General features: G+C 38.7%; 2 protein-coding genes across 6 annotated transcripts in view; one reads left to right on the top strand and one right to left on the bottom strand.

Annotated features, from left to right (window-relative positions):
* Positions 1-27,244, bottom strand: part of immp2l (inner mitochondrial membrane peptidase subunit 2) — a 532,661-nt gene that overhangs the window by 269,452 nt on the left and 235,965 nt on the right. The gene's annotated exons all lie outside the window — the stretch shown is intronic.
* The window catches only part of LOC122559662 (leucine-rich repeat neuronal protein 3), a 48,940-nt gene that overhangs the window by 14,978 nt on the left and 6,718 nt on the right, over positions 1-27,244 (top strand). Inside the window, exon 2 of one of the 4 annotated variants that reach the window (XR_015760439.1) lies at positions 857-1,444. The exons of 2 other annotated variants lie outside the window; for them this stretch is intronic. The gene's annotated coding sequence lies outside the window, so the exon portion shown is untranslated. Of the gene's footprint in view, positions 1-856; positions 1,445-2,127; positions 2,463-27,244 lie in introns of those variants that run through there. One more of the 4 variants, XM_087997228.1, reaches the window with a different exon arrangement.

The raw sequence follows: 27,244 nt of genomic DNA, 5'->3' as shown, positions 1-27,244 counted from the left end.
TAGCTGTCTGCATGACATTCTCAATAAAAATTAATGATGTGTTTCATGTTGGGACTTGCAGGGTTCTCATTACATTTCTTTGTCCATCTAGTAATATACAAGATTAACAGAGTATAAGTCAACATAGGCTTGCAGAGTCCGTTCCACTTAAGGATACTTTCTGATCAGATGTTGTTACACACCTATGGACTAAGTGGGTCTTGAATTCAGGTCTACCTCCCAGATAAACAGTACCCTGGCTAATTCTACACCTCTGAATCTCCTTTCAAAAATGCATTTCTACGCAGTTTTGAAAGATGTACCAATCTTTGTGCCTAGTGAATGGAAACTTAAAAGATTATTATCATGAGTCAGAAATATTCATTTTGATAGCCTCTGATAATTGAGTGAAAACTATCTCAAGTTTTGTTTCTGATACAGTGAGTTACAAATTCTGCTAATTACAGTCTTTGAGACTAGTCGTATAACTGTGCAACCAGTTTCAATGTTGTTTGATAGAGTTGAGAATGTGAATTCCTGGTACAGTCTCTGAGTTCAAGACTGAATATTGATGTGAATGTAGATTAATGACCGAGGGAAATGATTTGGTAGAAAACCAACAGTTCATCAGAATTTTGTTGCCTAGTGGGAGTGCTGTAAAGAACATTCTGGTAAAAAACTTTTCCACAAAAACAACAAAATGTGTTAGCAATCCTTCATATATCAGTTTTCCAAACCAATAATTGCCTTACATTCTTTTGAAAGAAACCTTTTATGAGAGGATGAATCATCTGTGAAAATCTAAGGACGGTTAAAGAAAGACATGCAGTTATATTCACTTCCAACATATTCAATCTCTGCCTTTGTCCCACTGCAGGAAGAAATGTCCCACTGCCCCTTGTACTGATGTCTTCCCAACACTCTGACACAGATGCCCGTAAATTCCAGTTGGACATGACCTGCAGAACTGAATCAGAGAAATTATGCTTATTTGGAGAGCTGGTGCAAATGTAGTAGGCTGAATGGTTTCCATCTCCGTCATAACAGCAGTAATTCTGATCGTTGCTAACCTCTGAACTGAGATCAAACGATGCTCTTAACTGAAGCTGGTGACCCTGGACTAAGCATTGTCCCTTTTGACTTGACTAAGGGTTACTTCGTTTAGACTTTCAGACATAGCTACCTGATGGAAGCACATGCCGTGCGCTTGCTGCATAATCAGATGGCATGTTCTGTAGCTCTGACTTCAATGTAGTATGGTGCCATATGGCAACGTGACCATTCTCTTTACTGTTCAGTGCTGGCAACCATGCGAAGCTGGGTTTCTGTCTGTTGTAAAAGGCAAAGCAGTGATACTCATTCCAAGTAGCTGTGAAGAGAGTAAATATGATGAAAGCAGGCTGTGCCGTCTGAGATGCACACTTTACAGATGCCTGAGATGGGTATGTCGCCCTACACAAAGAGCAACCTGACCGCATCATTACAATCTAAGGCATCTACAAGCTCCAAAATTCAGTGTTGAAGTGAAGTGCTTTTTATTCATTTATGGGATGTGGGCATTACTAGTTGGCCAGAATTTATTATTCATTCCTCGTTGCCCAGAGGGCTGTTAAAAGTCATTGCTGTGGTTCAGGAGTCACATGTAGGCTACACTGGGTAAAGGTGGCAGACTTCCTTCCTTAAAAGATATTAATGAACCTGGAGATTTAAGTGCATTGTACGTTATCAGTCCAAGATTGACCATGATGATGTGGTAAGGCCGTTTATTTGCCAAAGCTGACTTCAGTGGATAAAGAATGGAGGCAGTTGCTGCCCATAGAGCATGCTATAAGTTGTTGAGGATGATGGTCAACATGAAGATCTGAAAAAGCCATCAGCAAGCTGCACGTATCTGCCCAAACTGTCAAGATCCTCACCATACCAAGGATAATCACAAACAGCATATAAATAGGGAGAGATTAGATAATAATGAGCTGCATAGAATCATTGCCATTTAAAGGCAGATTCTCTTATAGCCTTTGAAACCTTAAGGGAAAAATTGGACTTCATTTTCTCAACACTGAGAATCTGCTTGTTATCATTCTCATCATATTTTCCACCATCTTCCAGGCACTGTGAAATTTTCACTAGGTATGTTGTACCACACAGGAATGTGAAAGCTCAAGAAAGGGCTGGGAGATTCACGTAGCTAGGATCTCTGGAAAGAAAACCTCGTCGTAGAAGACAACTCTGAATTTAAAATTGCTTAAATTGAAGAAGCAAAAAAACAAAGAAAACCTCCGAGAGCTAAGAATCACTTTGGAATGATCTGGGAGAATTGAATGTCGAGTGTGGTGCTGAAGAAGCACATCAGGTCAGGCAGCATTCGAGGAGCAGGAGAGTCGACAAAAGCCCTTCATCAGGAATGAGGCTGTGAGCCGAGGGGTTGGTGAGATCAGTAAATGCTGCTTGAAGACACTGTTTCCATCAGGTTGCAGATGATTGTGAGTGAATTGACAAGGCAGCAATGCACTGCTTTTTGTTCGAACAGCATATCTATACAATTTTATATAACAACAGACAATGCTCAAAATAGTCAGCAGGTAAAGTAACATATTTGGACAAAGAAATATGCTAAAGGTTTCACTTATTATCTTGCAAGAAAACAGAAGGTAAGGTTAAAAGGAGAACTTGTCACCTCCTTTTCATTGCTTAATGGTCCACCAATATTTACAACTAGATGTGGCAGTGTTTTGACATAATTTGTCATTTGTGTGATTGCATTGCTTGGTCTATATGATACTGCCTTCATTTTTTAGCAGTCTGTGGTATAGTATCAACAGGTTGATAATTTATCTTTATGTATGCCTAGCATGACCTCCACAATGAATCTGGGTTGGTCATTTACCTGTGAAGAATGAGTCAGGCACTGAGGTCCCAGTCTGGATGCAACCTCCATCTGGCCTTGTGGAGATTATTATTCACTCAATTCGGAAACTAGCTGTTACTAATATCCTTCCCAATCCAGGAGCAGGAACTCTGAACATAAGTAGACCATGCAGTCTCAATGAAGATTAAACTGTCACTCAGATTTAAAATATAATAAAAATGACAAAAGAACCCACTGGCTCCTACTTGACACTCCTGTAGTGTTATGTCATAACACAGTCCTCCACTAACTAATCCAACAAACTATGTTTATTAGTTTCCTACACTAAACCACATTGTGCTGTCTGGTTGAATCTATAGATCAAAAATTATCAATCATTTGGAAAGATTAGGAGTTTTTCCAAGTTTTAGCTCGAATCATTTCTGCGAATACGCTAACCTGTTTATCGAGTTTAGTAGTCAATCCTGCAGATGCAAATATTCTGCAAAAATAAAGGTCTTCTAAAAGTCTTCGCATTATTGATAAACTAATAATACTCAACAAATCTTTTTTGCATCCTTTAATCATTAGCACCATACAATGATCGTTATCTTGCAATAGCCACAGTTGTTTGGATATACTCGCAAGAAATCACAATCAGTATCAGTTAACTAGTTGCCTGTATTTACACTGTCTTAGTTAATATTCTACTGATTCAGCAAGAGAAAGATTAAGCAGTAAGCTTGGTTCCTGAAATGGAAAAATTGTCTGCAAACTATAGCACAGTTAGAAGGGGCAAAGCAGTAAATGAGGTCAAGTACAGAAATGTGAATAGGGTATCATCGTGCATGCAGTGACATTGCAAATGAAGATCCATACATGGGGGACTGATTTTTACTGAATTGGAGCAGGGCGCCAGCTAAGATGTTAGCACCAAATTTTAAGCAAGACCCCTCCACAGCCATAATGGCAGGTGCTGATCCGATTCCTGCTCCTCAGTGGGAGTATGTCTTGCCCTGGTGAACTGTCAATAGACTTGGTTAATTAACAGTCCTAGCTATCCAAGAAACTCCAGAAGAAATTAATGGGTGTGGCTGGGACTTTAAGTATTGCAGACTGCATTGAAATAGGATAGATTCCAGGTGCATGCAAGTCATGGGCATCTTTAGGTGTTCTGGAATCAGGGAGGCTCAGGATAGTTTTTGGGGAGGGGGGAATGGCGACAGGAAACATGGATGCTGCGTTTTGGGGGCTAGGCAGGAAATATCAAAGCCAGGGCAACTCTTTTTTTTTTGGGAGGGGGGAGTTGTATGAACCTAATGCACAGTCTGCAGACGACCCCCCCTCCCCCCCACCCTCATTTGGCCCATTTAACCAGCTGTGTTAAAAAGAAAAGCCTACGACATTCCTTGCCCAAATGCATATTGTGGTCTGCACCGCATAACATTTAACTCTGTTTCTCTCTCTGTTGATGCAGCCTAATTTGCCGAGGTTTTCCAACTGTTTCATTTCAGATTTCCAGCATCAGCAGTATTCTGCTTTTTGAGTAATTTCAATCATAGACTTGTTAACAAGCTTGATTGTCCATTTGTTGTAAAAGAAGTCAGTGACACCAAAATCAATAGCCATCTACTGTTTAATTGGGACTGGGTTGGGAATCTGTGGGCAGGTGATGGGCTAGTCACATTACAGATCTATTTGTCCCATCCCCTCTCCACTTCTGCCAAAAATGCATCAGGCATACAGCAATAAAATCTAGCCCATATTCTTCACACAGGCGCAATTTTGATTTCCGATGTCTTATGCTAATATTCTGTAATAATCTTCCAGAAGTGTATTTTTTTTTACATCAGTCTGTTTTCGTTCTCACTCCTGGGGGATGGGAATTGCCAAAAAAAAAAGCTTGGGTAAAATTTAAGTATATGATACCACTACAGACAGTGAACCTCACAGTGATTTCACAAACATCAGGAAGTGTGAAAATTTAATGCTGTGCTATACTGTGCTGTGCTGTGTTAAAGTTTAGTATTGAAAATGATAATCTTCTCTGTTGTGAATGCTTGGCTGAGTTTCAAAAGCTTGGCTCAACAGGTGTACATAGTATTATTGATACTTCCATAAGCCTTTAAAATGGTATATGTCCCAAATGAAGACTTAGCTCAGAGCATTTATCTGTATGACTGATAACTGTAATAAAAAGAAGCAGATCCAAGATGCTAATTGTCTAACTTGTATGTGAATATCTCACATCCATCATGTAGGAATGTTTTGGATTTCCTTCTGATTGTGAAAAATCAGGAAAAGAGCAGACAATTAAACATATCAAATATAGAACCAAAAACAGAAATTGCTGTAAAAGCTCAGCAGGTCTGGCAGCATTTGTGGAGAGAAATCAGAGTTAACGTTTCAGGTTGAGTGACACTTCCTCAGAAAGCAGGAAGGCTCACTAGACCCAAAACGTTAACTCTTATTTCTCTCCACAGATGCTGCTAAGCCTGCTGAGCTTTTCCAACAACTTGTTTTTCTTTCTGATTTACAGCATCTGCAATTTTTTCCCATTTTTATGCCAAGAGTAATTTATTTTACTGTTATGATAAAGAAATAACAGGCAATAAAGGCTAGGAAAAGTGTCAAATTTTTAAAATGCCTTAATATTTAATTCAAGAAATATAGCCCATAAATGAAAGGAAGCATAATATTTTCATTATTTTCATGTCGATGCACAGGAATAAGCTGGATCTATTGAAATCTGAGCAAATCTGATTTTAACTATGATGCTGCATGTACACTTTACTATGGATCAAAATAATATGAGCAGCGTCTCCATATCTATTATTAACTTGGACCTTTTTCAGGAATATTGAAGGCATGTATTGACAAAGGCCACAGGTACTAATCTCAGTTCACCAAGTGGACCCCCAGGTCCTATTAAAGTACAAATAGATATAAAGGAGTATGAATTAGCTTTCATAATGGTAATTCTGTTTGCAAAAGCAACTGACTCAACTGAAATAAAAAAAAGCCCAAAGAACAGACCTGAACTAATAACAGTACTTTTAATAGTAGTGCAGTTACTGATCTGGCAACTTTCCACTAAAAAAAATTAAATTTCTGTTATGACTGCTTTACATGGGAATTAAGGACAAATCTTATACTTCTCACGATATCATGTTGCATAAAGCTTTTAAAAACAATTAATTATTTTTGAAATGGTGATTATTATCATGTTGGCAAATTTGCAAGACAGTAAGAGTCTATTGAACGTAATAATGACAATCTGCTTTAGTGACATCTGGGTGAAGGAAAGGAAATTGCTCAGGTCACAGAGAACTTCTTGCTTTCTTCAAATAGTACAACCAGAATAGGTGTACAGAGCCTTTCTTTGATATCTTACCTGAAAGACAGTCCAGTTGTGCAGTACCTCTATAATGCATTGAAGTGACAGTCCAAATCATTTGCCTCATTTCTAAAAGAGGGCTTGATCCCATGACCTTCTGACTTGAGAAACAAGATTGCAACTGCTGAGTTAATTTACCCATGTGACAAGTGCAGAGAAGAATTGTAATGTTTCAAATATAGGGTAGCCCTTCCCCCATCATTGTTACAGGAACCAATCTGGTATTACACTTTTCTAAATTATGCTGGTTTTGCTTGACATTACCACACCAGACATTTCTATACTGGGAACACAGAATTTTGAAATATGACATTTCCTACATAATTAAATGAACAATGCTTCATTAGTGGCAAGGACTTTGGATGTCCTAAAACAAGAAAGCCACCACAGTATATAAATGCAAGTCTTTTGGAAATGTTTCAGAGTTAACAAACAAAAACAAATATTTTGCTTTCCAACTGGAAAACTCAATGTAATGGTGCAATAAATTAAGGAACACAAATTGAACTTGATTTGAGATTCAGTATTTTGCTATTGACTTGGTTATGTTGAGATAATATTTTTTGATTATTTAAGTTCCACTATGAATTGAAAATTACAAAGCAGACACCATAATTTTCCTTTAATCTTGCCTACTTCTAATAATATTCATTTATTTTTCTAGATGGGATAATGTCCTAACTCCCCCTGCAACATAAAATGCAGCAGGTTTGGCACATTTCTGCCCTTCGTTCTTGTCTGTTCTCTGGCTGATTTGACTTTTTAATTAGATGATACCTAATCAGTATTAAATGCAACTTTCTTATCATTTGTTTTGCTGATGTGGTAATAGAAGAGTCTGGGACTACAGCAAGAATGGCATGGATATAAATGCTAAAATTAAGAATCCACCTGAGGATTGAGGCTTGCATTGTGCTAGTCTTTTCAATAACTACTGTAAATAACATGGGCTGTATGCTGGTTGAGTTTAATCAAAAAAATCAAATATCTTCAGTATTAAACATTATCAAATGGTTGATTTTCTACTAGTTCTTCATGTTAGTTTTACCTTTCATTATGCTGGATATAAACCAAGATTGAGTGCTGTAAAACCAAACATAACCTGCACATTTCTGAAGTGTGCAAAATACTTAAATACCCTTGTTACTAATGCTGCTGAAATCATAAAACAGGATAGTTTCTTCAGCTGAGTTCCAGAAAAATATAATTATGAATCAATTGTGAAGCACAGCAGATTAACTATTATGAGCTGCAGGAAGTCATATTCATCATGTAACTAAAGCCCAATCCAACGTGGTACAGTTCTAACCATGTTAAATACACTTAATGCAAACCAACTGACCATATCCCCAGAGCACATTTATGCTGTAGAATACAAAGTTGAATTATGAAAGTGAAAGGAAGTTCTGTTTCTCTTTTGTGTTAACATCAATGACATTGGAAGGAAATATTAGAGCTATTAGATTTTCACAATGTGCAGTTTTTGCACATCAAGGTCCCACTTAGCTAATCAGCAGTTCAGTTCACACATCAGTCACTCTAAATTACAGTCTAATTTGACAATAAACCCATTACTGCACAAAACACATCCATTTTGATAATGCGTGAAGATCTTTAGATAGGAATTCCTGAAACCAGCCATTACTGGCTATAAAAGGACCATAATTCAACAGTACAAGCCAGTATTTCCATGTTACAAAATAAGATCATATTGCATTTGATAGAACATTTGATTGTCATTTAAAAAGGAGAACCTTAAATTATTGACTTCCTGTAACAGACCACTGGCCTGGTTTAATTTGCCTTATTTCACAATTGTGTAAAAATAATTTTGTTCAAAAGAATATTACAAATCAGCATTACCATGAGGTGGAAGTCAGTCGAACTGTTCATAATAATCTAACAGAATTGCTACTTTCATAAATCTTCACAACGGTATTATTCTCTTGAAGAGACCATAATAGAGTAATGAATGTCCCTGCCTCAGTATGTAATATTATGGATTCTATTGGAAGAAGTACACTAATCAACTGTTGACAGTGACAAAAGAGAAGGCAATGAACAAAGTGTGCTCGTCTCATAACTTAAAATAAAAACAACGTACTGAATGCTGGAGATTTGAATTCTTCAGTTTCAAAGAAGAGTCCTATTGGACTCAAAACATCGACTCTGCCACAGATGCTATCAAACATACTTGAGTTTCGTCAGTACTGTTTTCATTTCTTATATATGCATTTGTTGTTTTTCAAGTCCTTTTTTTTCCACTTCAATAATTTAATAAAATGCTTTAAAAGAAACTAATAGTTTGGGAAGCCATAAGGTTAATTCTCAATAGGCGAGCTATGTATTCTTCCTCACCATAGGTCCCCAGATCTCCCAATCAGTGCAGCATTTCTTAGAGATACTGAAAACAACAAATGCTGGAGATCACAGTGGGTCAGACAGCATCCATAGAGAGAGAGAGAGAGCAAGCTAATGTTTCCAGTCTAGATGACTCTTCATCAGAGCTGAAGTGAAGTGTGGAGGGGGCAGCATTTATTCTATAGTTTGGAGAGTTCGGGGGAGTGCGTGTAGGATGCTGGGAGAGAAAGATGTTGATAGTTCAGATTAAGTGATTGGAATGTGAGAATGGCAGAACAATGGTGTGTTTCTTGCCAGACTTGAAAGGACTGACACGGAGATGGGTGGAGAGAAGAGAGGGCATGATAAGAAGCTAAAAGAAAGGGATGAAATGGTTCACAATTTGCTTTTAGTACATATTCCAGCATCTGTAGTAATTTGCTCCTACTTTTCTTGGAGATACTCTGGGAATTTGAATAGACAGGGTTGTTGACCCATCAGTGAGCTGTTCATTTGTCTGTTACAACTAAAAGCTACCTTTTGGAGTTTCATTGTGCATGATTTCCATTTTCTTTGACAGCATTTTTCACGAATTATCCTTGTCAGGAACAGATCAAATTGTAGGATAAAAATAATCGTGAAGAATTATTTAACAATATCACTCTTCTGAGGAATGCTATTGGTGATTTAAGGTTTTGTTTAAGCAGCAAAGTTTTATAAAACATGTAATGTAGTATGCTGTTCCAGAGCAATGGAATTATCTCCCGTTCTTTGTCATTTTATCTTAAACATAAATGTACTCAGGGTAACAACATACTTTTGGTTCATATTTTTGTTTATTTGTTCATGGCTAAGCCTGCATTATTGCTCATCATCCAAGATGGTAGTGAACTATCTTCTAGAACTGCTGTATTCTTTAGAGAACAGGGAAACCTATAGAGCTATGTGGAAGCTCTAGAATATTGACTCAGTGACAATGAAAAAATAATGACAAAATTCCAGGTCAGGATGATGTGTGGTGTTTCCATACACTTTCTTGGTGGTAAAGCTCATGGGATTGATTGGAGGAGCCTTACTGCAATGCATCTGGTAGCATCTGTGCATTGGTGGTGAAGAGAGTGAATGTTAAAGGTAGTGAGGGAGGTGCCAATCAAGTGGGCTATTTTATCTTGGATTCTCCCAAACGTCTTGAGTGCTGTTGGAACTGTAAGCAAGTGGAGAGTATTCTGTTGCACTCCTAACCTATGCTGTGTAGGTGGTTTACAAGGTTTATGGAAACAGAAGGTGAATTACTCATCTCAGAATTCCTGGTCTGTGACTGCTTTTATGGATGAAGTATTTATATGGCTCGTCCACTTCGGTTTCTGGTTGATAGTAACAGTGGGAGAGCAATGATAATGCTATTGATCATCAAGGGGTGATGGTTAGACTCTGTCTTCCTGGGGATTGTCATTGCCTGGTACTACTATAGTGTGAATGTTACCACTTCTCAGTCCAAGCCTGGATGTTGCAAAGATCTTCCTGGATTTGGTCACAGGCTGCCTCAGTATCTGATGAGTTGTAATAATTCTGAACGTTGAGCAATCACCAGTAAATATCCCCACTTCTAACCTTATGGCAAACAGTTGCAGTCTAGTTTTTTGATCCTGGGTTGGATTGTTCAAGTTGGAAAATCTCTCAGGCGTGCCACGACATCATGGCAGAAATTTCCCTAAATAACAGAACTTTGCTGTGTGCATGGGGTTGGTGTGGGATGCAGTCAGGCCACTGTCCCTCAACACAGGTTCAAGGTAGCCACAGAGATGACTGAGTATCAAGATCGGCTATTTAAAAGATTCATTTTGGTTGTCTGGAAATTTTGTCCCAGTTGTTTTGTTGAATATTAGGCCCTCAGACGTCCCCCCCCCCCCACCTCACTCTACCATACATGCCAACACCTGTCACCACACCCCCTAACTTCTAGCACCCCTCATACCCTCTAAGTCAAATTATTGACAAGCCACCTCCCCTACTCATCCTTACGCATTCCCTGCCAGCTCCTATCCACCACAAAGAGAACACAGGACAGGTATTAAAATGTCCCCATCAAACTACAGTCTACATGTTTCATTTTGAAAAAGAGCAGTCCAGATTTGCTAAGTGCAACGCATGGTCACATTTCTCAGCTAACTACAATTCAGAAAGCCAATATTGTATTAAATCATGCTTTCTTTTCCCTTTCTGTAGGTGAATTTACAAGGCTGTAGGAAGTTAGACTTAAAATGGGGCCACACAGTGGTTCAGAGGTTAGCACTGCTGCCTCACAGCACCAGGGACCCTGGTGTGATTCAACCCTGTGTCTGTGTGAGTTTGCATGTTTGCCCTGTGTCTCCATGGGTTTCCTCCAGGTGTTCCGGTTTCCTCCCACGGTCTAAAGATGTGCAGATTAGATGGATTGCCATCTAAATTGTTCAGTATCCAGGGATGCGCAGGCTAGGTGGGTAAGCCATGGTAAATGTGGGATTATGGGGTTAAGGTGGGGGTCTGGGTGGGATGCTCTTCAGAGGGTTGGTGTGGACTCAATGGGCCGAATGATCTCTTTCTGCACTGTTGGGATTCTATGAATGACTGCAAAGGCAGAAAGTGTAAAGCAGTTCTTTAATTCATTGTGCTTGAAGAAAGGCTATTATGGAGCAACAGCTGGGCTTTGAAAATGCTCACAGCCTGTAAAATGGTGCGATAAGCTGAGTTGCTCGCCTTATTGGCAGTAGGGCATGGTACTATGTAACTGCTGCATTTTTACTTTTTAATTACCATCTTTCTAACAATTGAAGTGGAAACAGAACAAGTGCCAAGGCTCACCACACTTTTTTTACTCCTCCTTCCTGCTTGTCTTGCTTTACTTCTCTGTTGCTCTGGTGATGAGCAACAATGCTTGGCTTATCCTAGCTGAGAACGCCTTTCTATCAGGAACAATGTCGCCTCTCCTTGTGAAGTGAAGCGTGGAATATACAGACTGACAGCATGTGAAACAAATCTAATTATGAGATTCCAATCATATTCTATCACCATGATACTGCAATTAATCTGTCCAGAGTTTCATTATTTATTACAAAGGGGCCTTTGCAAATTAAAGGTAAATTCTCTAGCTATAATGGAATATATTTTGTGAGAAACCACCGTTTTGTTTTTAAGTGTAGTGGGTAAGACAAGTCATTTAAGTTGCAAATTTATTGCAATAGTCATGCTAATTTTGTGCTGTAACTAGTGAGAAGCCAACATCACATGATGCAGTTCATAAAAAGACAGGAAGCTGAGTCTTTGACAAATATTTACACTTTGGAGTTCGCAATAATCCTTTTTATACCAGGATTTGTGAAAATTATCGTGGGATTTTAACTTTAGCAAAAATATTCTTACTGGATTATGTGCAGATATTTTATTATTCTATCACAGGATTTTTTTTATTTTTTTGAAAATTATGCATTTTTAATTCATTAATGGAATGTGGGTATCACAAGCCAAGTAGTATTCATTATGCACCTCCAATGGGCCTGGTGAGCTACATTCTTGAAGCACTGCAGTCCATATTGTGCAGTTTATGTAGGTCCTCAATATTCCAATTCTGTAGTACAGAGGAACCTTGATTATCCAAAGGGCACGGGCGGGGAATAATTTGTTCAGTTAATCGAATTCCGGATAATCGAATGCCGGATAACATAGTTTAGCCAAGTTTAAGGACTTTACGATCTTGCCGGATAATCCGATGTTCAGATAATCGAATGTCAGATTATCAAGGTTTCTCTGTGTATGGAAAACTAAGTAAGCAACTTATAATTTTATTTGGAATTGTTCACCTGTCTAACATTCCCTTCATTATATTGAGAAATGTTGTAATCCCCATGGCTTGACATAATTTGATCAGATTACCAGAGGAGACCTTAAACTGCTGACCATCTTTGTGGTATATTGTTAATTTTAAACTAAATGATTACATTTACATATTGTACCTGCTGAATGGTATTAGGTGATATTTTTCAACTGTAGATTTCAGATCGTCCAATTAGAATGTAATAGACCTTTCTCATGTATATTCTCATATTACATGAGGAAGAAGTCATCATTTTTAAATTATAAAACATAAAATGACATTTCTAATGATGTACCAGGAGGTAGACTGCTGATGTAAAAAGATAAGGTGATTCAAACAGTAATACATTGTGATTTAGCAAACTAAATCTTTATAATGTGAATAATAGTTTGTATCAGATCACAAAAAAACTTTCTCACTGGTTCTATTTCTTGTGGTTTCCTGCCAATGTAGAACTACTTCAAATATGGGGATAGCAGAGATCAAACATGGGGATAGCAGAGATCAACCATGGACTGCAATAACCAGTCTTGGCACAGTTCCTTAAAGCTGGGAACTTACAAATCTGATTATGTGGGGAAGGAGAGAAGGAAAGGTTACATTCTTTTACTCAGGTCCTTCACCAGCAGACTTACAGCATGCTATCAAAGTAGAAATATCAACAAACCAGGTTAAAAGCAAACAAGCTTGAGTGATGTGACATTATCTTTGAGAGCAAGTAATTAATTCATTTTATCTGCTATATTATATCTCATTTGTAGAAAAAAGCATGGCATCCTTAAATGCCTTGCGCATTTTAAAAGAACATACTTTTTATTCAAATTGTTAAGTTTAATCCCAGAAATCTCACTGCCACATTTCTTATTTAAACCACCCATGAATGGAGTCATTGGCAAGTGCCAGTTTTTCAGCAATATCACCGCTCATTTGAGTTTCACGAGGGCCACTCAGGTCCTCATCTCATTCCAGTCTTGGTCTAAATACAATCAAAATGCAAGATGAGCTCAGACTGACATCAAGGCAGCATTTGACCAAATATAGCATCAAGGAGCTTGAGTAAAACTGGCATCAATGTGCATTGATGGAAAACTCTCCACTGACTAGGACCATACCTACATTAAGGAAGATGTTTGTGATTGTAAGTTAAGCATCTAAGTCTTAGCACATCACTGCAGGTGTACCTCAGAATCATGTCACAGTTGTTCAGCTCCTTTATGAATGACTATCATGAGATTATAAGTGGGGATGTTTGTTGATGATTGTACAATGCTCAGCACTTTTTGCAATTCCTCAGATAATGAAGTTATCTTTGGCCATATGCAGCAAGACCTGGATAACATTCAGGCTTTGGCTAGCAAGTAAGAAGTAACAATCATTATATACAATTGCCAGATGATGCCATCTCCAGCAAAAGAAATTCTAGCCATCACCCTATGATTTTCATTTGTATTACCTTTGCAGAATCCTTCACTGTCAACAACCTTGGGGTTATCATTGATCAGAACTTGAACTGCACCAGCCATGTAAATATACTGTGGCTCCAAAAGCAGTTTAGAGGCTAGGAATCTTGCAACATGTTACTCACCTCCTCTTTTTCCAAAATCCTATCTATCATCTATAAGGTACAAGTTGAGGATTTGACAGAATATCCACTTATCTGAATGGGTGCACTCCAACAACACTCAAGAAGTGACAAAACAGCCTATTTAACCATCACACCACCTTCAACATTCACCCTCCACCACCGACACACAGAACACTATGTACAATATTCAACATGTACTGCAGCAACTCAGCAGACTCCTTTAATAGTAGCTTCCAAACCTGCAACATCGATCAGTCAGAAAAGCAAAGGTAACAGGTGCAAGTTCCCCTCCAAGCCATATACCATCCTCATTTGGAACTATATCATTGTCCCTTCACTGTTGGGTCAAAATCCTTGAAAAACACCACAATAGAACTGTGGGTTTATCTACCCGCATGCCTCACCTATGGACTGCAATGGTTCAAGAAGCAGCCCACATCTCATGTTTTGTCATAAGTATCAATGGAACTTAAACATTGGCTAGCAGAAGCAATGCATTTTTGTGGGGTGCCAAATGTCAAACGTTGATTGCATCCTGTTCACCCATCATCTCAAGTGTCCATTTTTTGCTGTTGTGCTCAATTTTATATAATGTTCTTGCTTAGCACTGATGTAATATGAAAACAGGCTTGACTATCCATGAAGGATGTCAAGAGTGTGATGCCAGAAATACACAGCAGGTCAGGCAGCATCCTAGGAGCAGGAGGTTCGACATTTCGGGCAAGGGCTTATGCCTGACCAGCGGTGCTTTTCCAGCACCACACTCTCAACCTGATCTCCAGCATCTGCAGTCCTCATTTTTTCCTATCCATGAAGGATGGTATTTTATTTCTTTTTCTTTTCAATGTTAGTCAGAGTTGATGAGCCACAGTACATCACAAGAAATTGATTTTTTCAGTTTACTAGTCTTCGTGCCTTGCTATAATTTAGCATTCTGAAATAGGAAGTACTCCCTGCATGTCCAGAATGTTGCCATGGTTACACTATTAGCTGCTTACAGCTGTTATCATATATGCCAACGATCAAAGTCAGTATTTAATCTACGTGCAAGCTTGTCAGCATTTCACAAGGAAATTCTTTTCTAATCTGGGATTGGTGGTGTCAAATTGAACAGCAGGTCTAGTAGAAACTGTCAATACTGGTCAGGTCAGTTGTTTGTTTTAAATAGGTATCCGTTTCTGTTTAAATAGCAGTCAATTCATATACTTCAGATCGGTCAACATCTAAAACAGGATGACAAAATCGTTAATATTTTATTGTGACTCTTAATTGGGTGTTTATTCTAATGTTTGGTTTAACTGGTTTCAACTAAGCCTCATTCCTCCTGAAGTTACTTAAATTTAAAGAAAAGTATTTGTTTAAAATAATCAAATCAGATAACTTCCTATCTAGATCTAGCCTGCCATCAAATCCAGGATAAGAAACAATAGAGCAACAAACTAGTTTTATCTTTCGAACCTGCAGTGCACTGCATGTCTGTTAATTCAGTGGTTAGCTTCCAGTGAAAGTAAATGGATCCTGCAAACTATTTAGGGCAACACCTATAGCTGAAATTTAATACAAAAACAATAAGTTTGAAAATGAACCAAATGTATCAAGAACCAAAATTCTGTGGTGGAAATACACCCAGACTTTCTTAGAAACTAAATTTTAGAATTTCAACAATCTTATATCCAGTCTGTAACATATAAATGAACTCTACAGAGCCAGTGGACCTGCAATGCTTTTTCATCCTTGCAAAAGAGTCAAACACTACTACACCTTGTATCAGGATCTGTATTGTGGACTGTTTCACCTTATTTTAAAGCATTTGTTCAGCTTTGGCTCATTTTCTGGATTCAGATGTACATCCAGTAGTTCAAATATACGTCCCATCTTCCTTCAGAGCACAGATTATAGCTCAATTCACTGTACTGCTTTAACACCAGCAATAAGAATTTTATTTCTAAAGGACGATATGAAATTAGGCAAAAAAAATGTGTGATTCTAAGACGGTGCAGCTTGAACATTTGAAAGACACACTACCTTAAAATTTAAAACTGTTCCATTATCCAGATATCAATATGCAATGAAGCAAAGATTATAATCATGCTTTGAAACTAGATTGATACCTACCTCTTTTGCATATAGCAGAATGAGTAAAGACAGCTTTTATGCTAAGATTTAAAATGTTGTCTCAGGACATGGTCAGGAAAGAATTAAAGATAGTGAGGTTTCATGTTAGTGAATTAAACACTATCAGCAATTGATATTTTCTGTTAATTGCAAAGGTCTCTGAATCAGGTTCCTTCTTTGTAGAGTGAGCAAAAAGAATAGAAGGAGAACAATCATCATCTCAGGGCACTCATTTCAATCATTAGTGGAAACTTCCATCCTAAATAAGGATGATCATCGAACTAACATCAAAATTGGAAACGATGTAGAATGTGTGTCAGAGAAAGATTTTAAACGAAAAGGGGATTATTTTCAAAATAACAGAATAACAGGGGTGGGGGTGGGAGATAAAGCACTGTATCCCCAGCGATGCCACCTCTCTCGAAAGGCATCGAGAGCACTGATGAACACTGTGTGCTCCTGCTCCATGGACACCCGGGCACAAACATAACCCCAGAGGACAGACAGTCAGTAGAGATGGCTCCCTCCAGACCCGGCTGTCTGGACCTATTTATAGCCAGCCTGGCCAGGTCCAGGAGCAGTCTCTCTAAGAGTTCCTCTTATCTGCCTACTCTCCTCTGCACTGGATGCCCAAAGATTAGGAGCATGGTGCTGAATTGCAACCAAACAAATGCATCAAAAGATTTTTCAAATAACTAAAAACAGCGATGCAAACATCCACTACTAATATATACATGGTCCACAGACTCCACTGCGCTGCAAAATAAACATTTAGCTAGGAGTCCATGAACTGCCACAATCTGCGGTTACATGGGACTGCTGCACGCAACACCCTCCACCCCAGGTCCTTGATGGAAAATGGGAGGACTCCTGTGTAAAGCGCCCTCCATTGGGGATCCCCACCGTCCGACAGCTAATAAGCGGCCAAGGCATTTCTGGGCAGTGAACGTAGGAAGGTGTGCAGCAACAGCCTGCACAAAAAACACCTCTTTGCAAGGTGGAAAGACACTACACTTAGCTAAGAGGTAGCTTGAAGTTGAGGAGCGTGGGCTCTTGAGGGAGGTTCAGGACTCTGGAGCCAATGTAAAATTCTGTTTTGAGCAGGGGCACATGCAGATGGGCCCAAGCACCACCATTTTCAGACAACAGATGGCATCAACCACAAGCTAGATGTCCACTAGCACCCTGTTTGCTAATTGTCAGCAATATATGGTGACCACAAATCATACGATTAGGCGAAAGTGAGTACTGCAGATGCTGGAGATTATAGAATTGAGAATGTGGTGCTGGAAAAGTACAGCAGGTCAGGCCGCATCTGAGCAGCAGGAGAATCAGGCAACCCGAAACGTTTATTCTCCTGCTTCTCAGATACTGCCTGACCTGCTGTGTTTTTCCAGCACCACACTCTCAACAAACTACATGATTCCTGAGTCATAAATTGTGGTTGAGTAGATACTGGACAGAAAAAAAAGTACACTCCAGGCTACAGAGGACTGCAGCTATTTTTTATTTGTGATTAGTAGCACCAACCGTGAGAAACCACTTATCACAAAATTAGCAATAGCATATCGTACATTTAAAACCAAAAATTCATATTGTGTTTATGTCAGGATAGTTGCAAAACAATACTTGTAATAAAAGAGAACATTCTTCTTTCTGGATTTTGTGGTCTAAAGGAGCAGATCAAAGAATAAAATCCTAGAGGAAATTTATGTAAAGAGATTGAGCCACAAACAACCAGACAGATCAGCCAAAGGCAAGCTTTTGAGAAGCTGCCAAATTCGATGACAAGTGTTTTTTTGAATGAGTGATTTTTTTCACATACATTCAAGTGGTACATCATTGAATGAAACTCTGGACATGATAATTGACTTTCAAGTGAACCTTCACATTATCCTTGGGATCACCCTCCACTATGGTATTGCAGTGGAGAGTTTTTTTTAATTCGTTGATGGGACAAGAGGTTGAGAAGTGAATAACTGTAGATCTGGTGCCAGTCAAGGGGGTTACATTGTACTGGATGATGTTAAGCTTCTCAAATGTTGTTAGTGTATTCCATTATGTTCCTGACTTATGACTTGTAAATTGTGAACTGACTTTGGGGAGTTGAGATATGAGTTGCTAGCTGCAGGATTCCTAGCATCTGGCTTGTTCTTGAAACCACATTACTTAAGTGACTAGATCAGCTCAGTCATATTCAACAATGATTGTGACATTGAATGGCAGGGAATAATGGTTAGATTCTCTCTTCTTGCAGACGGTCATTGCCTGGCACCTATGCAGCTGAAATGTTACTTGCCATTTATCAGCCCAGGTTAGATATTGTTCAGGTATTGCTGCATGGTATTGAGCATTGTGCAATCATCAGCGAATGTCCTCTTCTGACCTTATGTTGGAGGGAAGTTCATTGGTGAATCAGCTGACCTAGGACACTATCCATTTAACTTCAAAGCTGTGTGTTTAACAGTTTTAGAATTAGAGGAAATAAATACTTTGCATACTTTAGACTATGGTTAAGTATGTGGGTAATGCAAACTGTGAAATTATTTTCTTCTCTGGCAAATTAGGTTGGAGGAAAATAAACGTTTCTTGTTCAACTTGGAAGTGGGAAGCAGTTTAGGAAAACAAAGTTAAAGGGAACCATCACATTTATTTATTTATTATCTATAATCAAGGTTTGTAACTCACTAATCTTCAATTAATAACAAATACAAAGAAATGTTTCAATTAAGGAAAAGGTTCCAACGGGAACAGTATCAATTTTTACAATACAGTATACAGTTAAAAGTCCGCATTTCAGACCATAATTTCCATGGTTCAAATCATTTTTGATTATTTTCAACATTAAATAATTTGGCTTTTTTAATTAAAGCCTGGTCTTGTGAGCTTAAAAAAAGTGGAATGTGATTAACATTTCAAATGCCAGTGCTGTGAAAGCATTTTTCTCCAAAATTAAACAATGTCAGCTTATCAAATTTATTACAAAATTGCTCATATGCATTGCTTTAAAATTCATTGACCTCTGATTGTTTGTGAACAAGAAAGACCGGGACACCACCATAATCAGACTTTAAAAACAACAAACTGCATTTACATAACATCTTAATGTAGCAAAACATATAAAATGATTCACAGAAACATTATCAAACAAAATTTGAGTTCAGATCAATAAAATGTTTTGTATCAAGCTTTGTCTTAACAAGTGGTTGTCTGGTTTTTCATCACAGAAATTTAAGAAAATATTTTGAAAACAGTAATGATATTTAGTTGAGGTCAGACCCTAGTAATCCTATTGCTCAAGGACCCAAAGGGCAGTTTGAATCATTTCCACAAATGTAAAATCCTCAGGATGAGTGATGCCACAGAAGCCAAAAGATATGGATCTAACTTTGTACCAATAACTAAGATCATGTTAAAACACTGGGAATGAGAGACCAAGCCAGCTTTACATAGTCACAGTGTCGATTGTGTACAACATGGCCCATACACCAAGAACACAGTCCAATTTATGAAAACAAATCAACAGATGAATGCCTAGTAATGCGGAGGAAACACATTTTGTAATAAGCAAAAGAAAAACATTAAAATTACTTGGTATAACTGAAAATGTACATCAATTAACTGAAGAAAGTAAAAGGTGTAGAATCACACCATTATGAGATGTGTATAGAAAAGCCATGTGGAAGCTATTAGAGTCATAGCGTCAAAGAGATGTACAGCATGGAACAGATCCTTTGGTCCAACTCATCCATGCTGACCAGATATCCTAAATTAATCTAGTCCCATTTGTCAGCATTTGTCCCATATCCCTCTAAACTCTTCCAATTCATATACCTATCCAGATGCCTTTTAAATGTTGCAATTGTACCAGCCCCACTACTTCCTCTGGCAGCTCATTCCATACATGATCACCCTCTGCTTGAAGACATTGCCCCTTAGGTCCCTTTTTTAAATCTTTCCCCTTGCACCCTAAGCCTTTACCTTCTAGTTATGGATCCCAGGGAAAAGATCTTGTCTATTTACTCTATCCATGCCCCTCGTGATTTTATAAACCTCCATCAGGTCGCCCCTCAGCCTCCAATGCTCCAGGGAAAACAGCCCCAGCCTATTAAGCTTCTGCCTATAGCTCAAACCCTCCAACCCTGGCAACATCCTTGTAAATCTTTTTTGAACCCTTTCAAGTTTCAAAACATCCTTCTGATAGGAAGGAGACCAGAATTGCACGTAATATTCCAAAAGTGGCCTAATTAATGTCCTGTACAGCAACATGACCTCCTAACTCCTTTACTCAATGTTCTGACCAATAAAGGAAAGCATACCAAACACCTTCTTCACTATCCTATTTACCTGTGACTCTACTTTCAAGGAGCTATGAACCTGCACTCCAAGGTCTCTTTGTTAACACTCCCCAGGACCTTACCATTAAATGTATAAGTTGCCCCTTAGGTCCCTTTTTAAACCTTTCCCCTTGCACCCTAAAACTATACCTACACCCTGATTTGCCTTTCTAAAATGCAGCACCTCACATTTATCTAAATTAAACTCCACCTGTCACTTCTCAGCCCATTGGCCCATCTGATCAAGATCCCATTGTACTCTGAGGTAACCTTCTTCACTGTCCACTGCACCTCCAAGCTTACTAACTATTCCTCCTATGTTCATATCAAAATCAAATGATGAAAAGCAGTGGACCCAGCACTGATCCTTGTGGCACACCACTGTTCACACCGTCTTCTATTTTAAGACAGTCTGTATCCAAATGGCTAGTTCTTCTGTAACCTTGCTAACCGGTTTATAATGAGGAACCTTGTTGAATACCTTACTAAGGTCCACATAAATCACGTCCACTGCTCTGCCCTCATCCATCCTCTTTGTTACTTCTTCAACAAACTCAATGAAGTTTGTGAAACACGATTTCCCATGCACAAAGCCATGTTGACTATGTACTGTTGATTTTACTATTTGAGTTTTGTTACATTAGTTTAAGCCTTTCAAATAACCAGTGAAGTGACACCAAATTCAGGTGTCCAATTTGTGAATTGACAAGAAATATATTTTTTGTTAGTGTATGAAGGGTTTCTAAAATGGGCATATTCATTTCCTTTTAAAAGAAAGAAATTTGTTTCTAAACACAAGTAAGTTAGCTTTTAAAAAAAAATATATGCGGTTAGGCAGTCCTTTTGGAACAGTGACCTAATTCAGATGTGTTGCAGAGTAGATGACTGTGAACCTGTGGAGCGTTAATAGAATCAGATGCTTATATGGCAGTTTTTATGACAGGTAGAGCAAACAGTGAAGGCCATGAGCTTGTCTTCAGTTCAGGATAGTGGAGGATTGAATTTAGTTAATAAAACCAAACGATTTAAAATTTTTAAGACCATTTGGAGTTGACCTGACTGGGATCAGAAGCAAATTTTCTCTTAAAGGAGGATAAAACAGTTCAGGGAAAACACAGTCACCTCAATGGAAAGGTTTGTTTTGTGAAACTTCGAAACCAGGAGAGTTTGGTTAGAAATCTGCGGTTATTAGAAGTGAGAAAGTTTAGTCTCTTGCCATTGTGGATGAATTCATGCTGGTGGATTTGGGAAAAAAAACGCATCATATAGTCTCCACATTCCACAGCAAACAAACTGTCAGCAGCCAGTTAACTAAACCCAAACAAGTTCAGAGATGGAGTGTACTTTCCCTGGATTTGAGTCTCTCCATTGGTTAGTATAAAACAAAACAGGTTGAAGCTTTGTTTCGCTTTACATTTTATATACCGTATTAAAATAATAAAATTTCATTGTGTTGTTAAAGGAAGTCTGCAGTCTCATGTGAATATGTCCCAGTGACTGACAACCATTTTAACTAACTTTTTTTTTAAAAATCTATCAAGCTCTATTTTATTCAGGAATCTTGAGTTGTCCAGTAATAAAATTAAGCTAGCATCATGTTAATATAATGCTCCGCAAGATACCTGGTTTCCCAAAAACATTGCAAAATCTCTTGATGTGAAAATTTTAATGTTTATTTTTCTTTGTTAATGTGTTGGCTGTGCTTTGTTGACTAACTTCAATATCTAACATGCAGCACTAAACATATTTGAAGGCAGACTGGAATCATCGGCTGGGGCAACGTTTATCTTTTAAACCATCTTTATATTTTCCTTCTTAACATCGCAGAACACTTGAGGCAACTGTTCAGCCCCTAAAGATATCCTGGTATCTCAGCAGACACCACGAACAGACCCTGGGATTTTCCTTGCCCATATGCTCACTATCAAAGCAAAACACCAGTTCTGATGAAGAGTCACTGGACTCGAAATGTTCACTCTGCTTTCTTCCCATAGATACTGCCACACCTGCTGAGTTTCTCTGGCAATTTCTGCCTTTTTTTCAAAGCATATGATTTGTTTATGTGCAAAATCAATGGAGCAGTTACAGATTAATACACTTACATGGAAAGTTTTCAATTTAGGTTTATCCAAATACAACATGAAGTAGGTATAATTTCTGATGGTCTTTCCTTCCGAATATACCAATTCTACCTTGGTAGCAAATCAGAAGTGGAAACAGATATGACAGGTCTGTGAAAACAAACAGTTACGTTGCTAAACAGGGAATGTGACAGAGTTTTCAGAACATTATTGGGTTGGACTAGAATCCAATCCATTCTTATACACATATTTTAGTTTACAAAATGTATTTATATATTCGTTTTTCTTTTAGCTTTCATTCAATTTTAAAACACTTAATTTTAGAAGGAAAATTCCAAATGCTATTTATTATGCATTTTATGGTTATTATTCTAAATATTTTTCAATTTTCCCTTCTGATGCTATGCTCTCACAGTTGGATTAATTGTAGAGTTATAAGTCAGCCTTGTGATAGTACATTCCAATGTAAATTGGTGAATAATTTGTCAGTGTTTTCATAAATATGAAGTTTAGTTTCAAGTTTTGTATCTACTGTTGAACAGAAAACAGAATAACGTGCAGAACACCATGATGTGGAGGTGCCAGTGTTGAACTGGGTGGACAAAATGAGAAATCACACAACATCAGGTGATAGTCCAACAGGTTTATTTGAAATCAGAAGCTTTTAGAGTGTATCCACTTCAGGGGCTACGTTCCAAAAGGTTGTGATTTCAAATAAACCTGATGGACTATCGCCTGATATTGTGTGACTCCTGCCTACAGAATGCCAGCTTCACTCAAGTGCCAGTCAATGACCATTTCCAATAACAGAGCATCTAACCATCTTTTTGGCATTACTATCACCAAATTCTCAATATCCTAGTGGTTGCTATCAATCAGAGACCACATTTGACCAGCCAAAAGAGTGGTTGCAAAATCAGGTCAGAGATAGGGGTTCTGCAGCAAGTAACTCACATACTGACTTCCCAAAATGCATCCACCATCCACAAAGCACTGGTTAGGAGTGTGATGGCATAACCCCTTGAAAGTAGAGTGCCTGAATGAATGCAGCTCCAATCTCCAAGAAACTCAACATCTTACATAAAGGGCCTTTTTCCACACTGTAGGGAATCTAATCTCATCTAATATAAAAGCAGCCAACTCAACTGGCAACCCATTCACCAACTTTCACTCCCTCCACTACCAATATGCAACTACAACAGTGTGTACCATTATAAGATACATTGGGAAAACTCACCAAAGCTCTTTCAATAGTACTTTCCAAACTTAAGATTTCTACTCGTAGGAGGACAAAGGCTGCAGCTGCATGAGAACAATACCACCATCACATTTCCCTCCAAGCATCCACCATCCTGATTTAGAAATGCTTCACTGTTCCTTCCCTGTTGTGGGCTAAATCTATCAGGCTGAAAAAGTGGGAAGTCAACTTAATTAGCTAGGTTGATGGCAGACCTACCCAACCAGGCTTCAATAAAATTCTGTTTGGGAAGACCCAAGTTCGACCTTGTTATTTTGGCTTCAATTGAGGCCCTGAGTGGTCAATTAATGACTTCAGCTCCAGATGGGAAAAGGAGGAGTTGGCCAACCTGACTGGTAACCCAATACAGGCAGGCAGGAGAGTGATTCATGCAAGACCAAGAGACTGGACCCAGGACAGGCCACTGAGAGCAACTCCCATTCCCTTGATTCTGATCCCTCTCCCTGTGATCAACCCAACCCCAGAAACACCACCACTCTACCCTAAATAAAACTTCCCTTTCCTGACGGTGATACTCTATATTTGTTGTGGTTCTGTTCGCCAAACAGAATTTGATACTCCATCTTGGGAATCAGGTTCAGGGTGGGGCTGTCCTTGCAGCAACTACAACCTCTGCTGTTAGGCTGCCTCTGACTAGCTACAACTCCAGTTGGGCAGGTCATCCTGGTCTGCAGTTTTAATACCTGCAATGAGCCTGTCAGCTACTTGATCGCTAGAAGATCTGATAGATTTGTTGACAGAGAGAAAACACACAGTACTACTTGGACGTGAATGTAAAGGAGTGCTATTTTGAAGTGTACATGAAGAGTAGGACTAGAATGTGCCATTTGCAAGTTTTACTGGTCTTTCCTTCTGCGCACCTCATTTGACCATCAGTTTCCCTCCTGCTTCAGACCTAATTGAGAAATGGGGAAATCACAGCACTAGGTCAAAATCCTGAAAGCCCCTCTCTTAACAGCACTCTGGGTGTACCAAAACCACACATACTGCAGAGGTTCAAGAAGGTGGCTTACCACCATCTTCTCAAAGGCAATTAGAAACAGCAATAAATGCTGGCCTTACCAGCGATGTTCACATCCTGTCTGTAGAATGTTTAAAAATCACAATATAATTACTTTTACATGGATTTGTGAAGATGCTTAGCACTGACATTCTCATATTAAACCTGTTTTAACTTTTACAGTTATAATCTCAAACTATACTGATTGGTAGGCAGCATTAGCAAGTCACATTTTGATCTTATTGGCATCTGTCTAGATATTTTACATATCTTTAGCTAGAATGCTGTGTATCTGATTCCATTGACAGACATCACAAAATAACACCATTTCATATTATTAGCACCAGTGAAGACATTGCCACAGGTTGCTTGGTTGTTGCATAGCAACCACAACAAGGTGCTAATAATGTGCACTGAGAAGTAGTGATCATGCTGTGTGATTGCTCAACCTATGAAACAACGTACAATTAGGCTCTTACCTGGGGAGAATAAGTGGTCAAAATGTTTATTACTGAATTTACAATAGCTAAGTTATCAAACTTGTTTTAATTGAAATAACTTTTAATAGGATATCCTGCATCAAAAATTCAGCAACAGTGAATGCATTACAGATAGAGTCATAGAATCATACAGCACGAAAACAGACCCTTCAGTCCAACTCGTCCATGCTGATCAGATATCCCAACTTAATCCATTTGCCAGCACTTGGCCCATATCCCTCCAAACCCTTCCTATTCATATACACATCCAGATGCTTTTTAAATGCTATAATTTTACCAGCTGCCACCACTTCCTCTGGCAGCTCATTCCATACACACACCACCCTCTGTGTGAAAAGGTTGCCCCTTAGGTCCCATTTATATCCTTTCCCTCTCACGCTAAACCTATGCCCTCCAGTTCTGGACTCCTCCACCCCAGAGACAAGACTTTGCCTATTTATCCTATCCATGCCCCTCATGATTTTATAAACCTCTGAGGTCACCCCTCAGCCTTCAACACTCCAGGGAAAACAGCCGCATCCTATACAGCCTCTCCCTATAGCTCAAATCCTCCAACCCTGGCAACATCCTTGTAAATCTTTTCTGAACCCATTCAAGTTTCACAACATCTTTCTGATAGGAAGGAGATTAGAATTGCATGCAATATTCCAAAAGTGACCTAACCAACATCCTGTACAGCCGCAACATGACCTCCCAACTCCTGTACTCAATGCTCTTACCAATAAAGGAAAGCATACCAAACGCCTTCTTCACTATCCTATCTATCTGCGACTACTTTCAAGGGGTTATGAATCGGCACTTCAAGGTCTCCTTGTTCAGCAACACTCCCTAGGACCTTACCATTAAGTGTATAAGTCCTGCTAAAATATGCTTTCCCAAAATACAGCACATCGCATTTGCCTAACTTAAACTCCATCTGCCACTCCTCAGCCCATTGGCCCATCTGATCAAGATCCCGTTGTAATTGGAGGTAACCTTCTTTGCTGTCCACTACACTTCCAATTTTGGTGTCATCTGCAAAAGTGCTAACTATATCTCCTATGCTCATATAAGTGATTTGGATATAAATGACAAAAAGTAGTGGACCCAGCACCAATCCTTCTGGCACTCCACTGGTCACAGGCCTCCAGTCTGAAAAACAACCCTCCATCACCACCCTCTGTCTTCTACCTTTGAGCCAGTTCTGTATCCAAATGGCTAGTTCTCCCTGTATTCCATGAGATATAACCTTGCTAACCAGTCTACCATGGGGAACCTTGTCGAACACCTTACCGAAGTCCTTATAAATCACATCCACCGCTCTGTCCTCATCAACCATCTTTGTTACTTTTTCAAAAAACTCAATCATAGCTAGATCATCAAATTTAAACTAAGATGTATGATTCTATGAATCTCCCAAGATATTTAATTTGGATGTCAAGAAGTAGACTTTCTGCTATTTCCACATCATTCCCATCTCTGCCCTTGTCACTTCCATATTTTATTCCACATTTTGCAGGTCTTCTGTCAGCTACCCTTCATAAACTCAAGTTTATCTCAAGCAAAGCAGATCTCATTCATACTACAATAGATTTGTCTATTGTCTGTTTATTTACTGGTCTGCATAAAGTTCTTATTCCTGAACCATTTATTTTGACATCCTTATCCTTCCTGCCAAAGTCACCACAGCCTCACTTTTTCCTGCCTCCTCAAAGTTCATTGTATTGAATAATGTTCTCTCACCATCTCCTGCATCAGTGCATCTTTCCTCTTGCTATTCCTCTGCAAAGCACCTTGAGAAATATTGTAGGTGACAAGTGCAGTATCAAAACAAGTTTCTGTTGTCAAATTTCGTTGTGGATTAGGAAACAATAGATTCAAAACAAACAATTCCCAAGAGAAAACCAGATTTTCTCCTCAAAGCAGTAAATGTGTAAACAGATTCCCAGAAAATAAACACAATTGCTTCATGATT

This window comes from Chiloscyllium plagiosum, unplaced genomic scaffold (genome assembly GCF_037043375.1).
Source record: "Chiloscyllium plagiosum isolate Xiang-an unplaced genomic scaffold, Cpla_swu_hap1 HiC_scaffold_19, whole genome shotgun sequence".
In the NCBI taxonomy this organism is placed as follows: Eukaryota; Metazoa; Chordata; class Chondrichthyes; order Orectolobiformes; family Hemiscylliidae; genus Chiloscyllium; species Chiloscyllium plagiosum.
This window is presented reverse-complemented; position numbering and strand designations above follow the sequence as displayed.